Source organism: Cajanus cajan, chromosome 2 (assembly GCF_000230855.2).
Source record: "Cajanus cajan strain Asha chromosome 2, NIPB_CcT2T_4, whole genome shotgun sequence".
NCBI classification, from domain to species: domain Eukaryota; kingdom Viridiplantae; phylum Streptophyta; class Magnoliopsida; order Fabales; family Fabaceae; genus Cajanus; species Cajanus cajan.
The window spans coordinates 72,300,962-72,306,106 of NC_138518.1; positions in this window are offsets into that span (position 1 = coordinate 72,300,962).

A 5,145-nucleotide genomic window follows, 5' to 3' on the forward strand; every position below is an offset into this window, starting at 1 on the left:
AAGTTGGTTGTGGAACCTTGATCAACGGGCAACCTAAAATAGGACAAACAGAGAGACAAAGGGTTAATGTTAGGCAACTGGCATTAAAAGAGAGAATAAAAGGATAGAAGAGAGAAATAAACAATACTAAGAGTATTTGTTTTTGGTGTGTCTTAAACCTTACAAGGTGCCTCTATATATATAGCATAAGGAAGAGGCAAGCATTACAAACTAAGTGATGTGGGACTTAATAAGTAAGTTAAACTAAACAATGTGGGACTACTTCAATTTTAGAACTTAGACTACACACTTAACAATTCTCCCACTTGGAGTCTGAGTTCTAGTTAGCTTCCTTGTAAGCATCGAGTTCATATGCTCCTTCGCCTAGTGCAGCTTTCTTTATCTTCAATTATCCCTGAAGACCAGCTGAGGTAATGCAGAGCCTCAGCTTGTCAGTTGTAACAGTCTTAGTTAGCATATCTGCTGGATTTTCTGATCCTGAAATCTTCAGCAGAGATAATTCTTCATCATTTATCAATTCTCTAATGAAATGATATCTTAATTGAATGTGCTTGCATCTAGAATGGAAGACAGGATTCTTCGCAAGACATATAACACTCTGACTGTCACTGAACAATGGAGCATTCTTTTGTTCTTTCCCTAATTCACTGAGAAAGTTCTTTAGCCAGATCATCTCCTTGGCTGCTTCTGAGATAGCTATGTACTCAGCTTCGGTAGTTGAGAGAGCAACTCTATTCTGAAGCTTAGACTTCCAACTCACTGCAGTTCTCCCCAAGGTGAAAATGTAACCAGTGGTGCTTTTTCTAGTGTCCAAATCTCCTCCCAAATCTGCATCAGAGAACCCTTGTAAAGTGAAATTACCTCTTTTGAAGAGCAAATTTATTCCTGAAGTACCCTTCAGATATCTTAATATCCACTTTACACCTTCCCAATGCTTCTTCCCGGGATTCGATAGGAATCGACTGACAACTCCAACAGCATGTGCTATGTCAGGTCTGGTGCACACCATGGCATACATTAAGCTCCCAACTGCTGATGCATATGGTACTCTTGACATGTGGTCCTTTTCTTCAACTGTCTCTGGAGATTGCTTCTTTGAGAGCTTCATGTGAGTTCCCAAAGGGGTGTTCCTGATTTTGGCATCTCCAACATTAAATCTGTCAAGAAGCTTTTCTATGTATTTCTCTTGAGACAACTTCAAGACTCCTTCTAGTCTGTTTCTAGAAATCCTCATGCCAAGAATTTGTTTAGCTGGACCAAGATCCTTCATCTCGAAGTGGTCTGTCAATTGCTGCTTTAGCCTGTTAATTTCTGTCATATTTGGCCCTGCAATTAGCATGTCATCAACATATAGAGCAAGGATAATATAACTGTTAACATATTTCTTAACATAACAACAATGATCCATGTCACATCTGCTAAATCCTGAGTTTTGCATAAACTCATTAAATTTTTTGTACCACTGCCTTGGTGCTTGTTTCAAGCCATACAAGCTTTTATGAAGCTTGCATACAAGATTTTCCTTGCCTGAAACTTTAAAACCTTCTGGCTGAGTCATATAAATATCTTCATCTAAATCTCCATGCAAGAATGCAGTTTTAACATCTAACTGCTCCAAATGAAGATTCTCTGCAGCAACAATGCTCAGTATGACTCTGATGGTAGTCATTTTTACAACTGGAGAGAAAATCTCTGTGAAGTCAATTCCTGGTTTCTGCTGAAATCCTTTGACCACAAGTCTCGCCTTGTATCTTTTTCTGCCATCAGATTCTTCCTTCAGCCTGTAAACCCACTTGTTTTGTAGAGCCATCTTTCCTTCTGGCAATTCAGTTAACGACCAAGTACCATTCTTTTGAAGAGATGTCATCTCATCCTTCATTGCTAACTCCCACTTGACAGAATCATTCCCCTGTATAGCCTCATCGAAGTATTCTGGCTCACCAGCATCAGTCAACAATAAATAGTGCAATGAAGGAGAATACCTTTCTGGTGCAACTGAAACTCTGCAGGATCTTCTCAAAGGAGGAGATGCTGGTTCTGATTCAACCTCTATATCTGTACTCTGGCTTCTGTTGGTTACGTCGCTTTCTGAAATTTCTTCAAGTTCTACTTTCTCAGAAGGCTCTGGCAACTTGTCTGTATCAATAGATTCTGCAGAAAATCTATCCTTATAAAATAGATTCTCATTAAAAGTGACATTCCTGCTTCTGATGATTTTCTTGTTTTGGTCATCCCAAAATCTGTAGCCATACATGTCAGAACCATAACCAATAAAATAACACTTTTTGGCCTTGGGATCCAATTTGTCTCTACTATCAGAGTCTATCAAAACATATGACACGCAGCCAAATACTCTTAAATGTGAAAGATTTACCTCCTTCCCAGACCATACCTCTTCAGGCAATTGATAACCCAAAGGAACTGATGGTCCTCTATTTATGAGATATGCTGCTGTGTTGATTGCATCTGCCCAAAACACCTTAGGCAAGCCCGATTGGATCCGCATGCACCTAGCCCTCTCGTTCAATGTTCTATTCATTCTTTCTGTAACACCATTTTGTTCTGGTGTTCCTGGTATTGTCTTGATCATTCTGATCCCATGTTCTGAACAGAAGTTCTTGAATTCGTGGCTATTATACTCTCCACCATTGTCAGATTTCAGACTTTTCAACTTTAAACCTGTCTGATTTTCAACTTCTGTTTTCCATCTTTTAAACACAGAAAACACGTCAGATTTATTTTTGAGAAAATAAACCCATACCTTTCTCGTAGCATCATCGATAAAGGTGACATAATAGCATGAGCCTCCAAGAGATTTCACTGGAGCTGGCCCCCAAACATCTGTATGCACCAATTCAAGCCTTTCTGTTTTCAGTGTCTTTCCTTGCCTTGAGAAACTAATTTTTCTCTGTTTTCCCAAGATACAGTGTTCACAAGTGCCGACATCTACGTGCTTTAGTTTTGATAACTTACCCTTTGTCGCCATTAGCTTCATTCCTTTCTCACTCATGTGCCCAAGTCTTTGGTGCCACAAGAATGAATTATTGGCAGCCTCAGTAACTGCTATCATGTTCTCATCTGCAACCATGTAAAGTGACCCTCGCTTCTTTCCACGAGCGACAATGAGATTGCCTTTCTTGACTTTCCATGCTCCATCTCCAAAAGTGGTTTCGTGCCCTTCATCATCCAGCTGCCCTACAGATATTAAATTTCTTTTTAAGGCAGGGATATGTCTGACATTTTTCAGTGTCCAATGGCTCCCACTTGAGGTCCTGATGGCAATATCTCCTTTTCCAACAATATTCAGAGGTTTGCCATCTGCAAGGTAAACCTTTCCAAACTTTCCAGAAACATAGTTAGTCAACAATTCATTAGAAGGAGTGGTGTGGAATGACGCACCTGAGTCCATAATCCATGACTCAATAGGACTATCTAGGCTGCAGATTAATGCATCGTCTATCTCGTCAGTTGCTGCATTTGCGGATTCATCATCATCACGTTTCTTGTGATTCTTGTTTTTCTTCGGAGCTTTGCATTGATTGGTAAAGTGACCTCTCTTGTCACAATTCCAACAAACAATGTCATTCCGGAATTTTGGTTGACCTTTAGCTCTTGACTTTGATCTTCCTCGGCTGTTGTAACCTTTTTGAGTGGTTCTTCCTCTACTTTCAGTATTTAATGCTGAACTGGAAGTAGAACTGGAAGGTTCCTCGGAATCTCTCCTGCGAACATCTTCGCTCAGGATCAGGTCGCGAATGTCGTTGAGCTTCAACTTGTTATCCCTTGCAGAACTGCTGACTGCAGTAACAGTTGCAGCCCAACTTTCCGGTAATGATGACAATAGTATCAATGCCTTCACCTCATCTTCAAATTTGATTTGTACTGACTCTAACATAGCAATAATAGTGTTAAAATCATTAATATGATTAATCACAAGGTTACCTTCTCCCATCTTAAGGTTGAACAACCGACGCATTATGTGTACTTTGTTGGCTGCAGATGGTTTCTCATACATGTCTGATAGTGTCTTCATCAGACTTGCAGTTGTCTTCTCATTGACGATGTTGAACGCGACATTCTTGGCCAATGTCAGCCTGATCACGCCAAGAGCCTGTCGATCTAGCAAGTTCCACTCTTCCTGTTTCATATCGTCTGGCTTCTCCCCTATTAAGGGTTGATATAACTTCTTTTGATACAGATAATCCTCTATCTGCATCTTCCAGAAGCCGAAGTCTTTACCATCAAACTTCTCTATCTTCACCTTCCCTTCTTCTAATGCCATTGCTCTGCTGCTGAGAAAAGCTCTTGCTCTCTAAACTGAGACTCTCTCCTCTTAAACTGAGGAATTCTGAGAAAAGCTCTCACTCTCTAAACTGAAGATTATTCTTTTCTGTTGTGGAAGATCAGATAAAACTGCAACCACAGAGCATACTAAGAATACTCTCCCGAACCTAGAGCTCTGATACCAGTTGTTAGGCAACTGGCATTAAAAGAGAGAATAAAAGGATAGAAGAGAGAAATAAACAATACTAAGAGTATTTGTTTTTGGTGTGTCTTAAACCTTACAAGGTGCCTCTATATATATAGCATAAGGAAGAGGCAAGCATTACAAACTAAGTGATGTGGGACTTAATAAGTAAGTTAAACTAAACAATGTGGGACTACTTCAATTTTAGAACTTAGACTACACACTTAACAGTTAAGTCTAACAACTTAGGCTGTCTTTGATTTGGTTCCATCATGTTGAACACCAATCTAATGTGAGTTAAGGATTGAGTTCAATATGTGCATTGGAAAGTGGGGTTTTGTTAAACCAAACACACAATGTATAGCATCATGGTCGATGGTTTATGTAAAAAGATGGATTTATACCTATGGTGCATGATTTCTATTTTGATTTTGATTATCATGGGAGATTTCTAATGCTGTCACTCTCAGTTTTGTAAGTGATTTGCAAGAAGCAACTCAAGGGTTATATGAAATGTCCCAAATTGACATCAGCCTAAGATATCTTATTCTTTAATTTATTAGTTCATTCACCATGCATTGAAGGAATGGCCCTGATCTCAAAATATGCAGGCTTTGATTATGAAAAGAGGTCAGAAACTTGATCTTATCACATAGAAAACTTTATGAATGAGTATT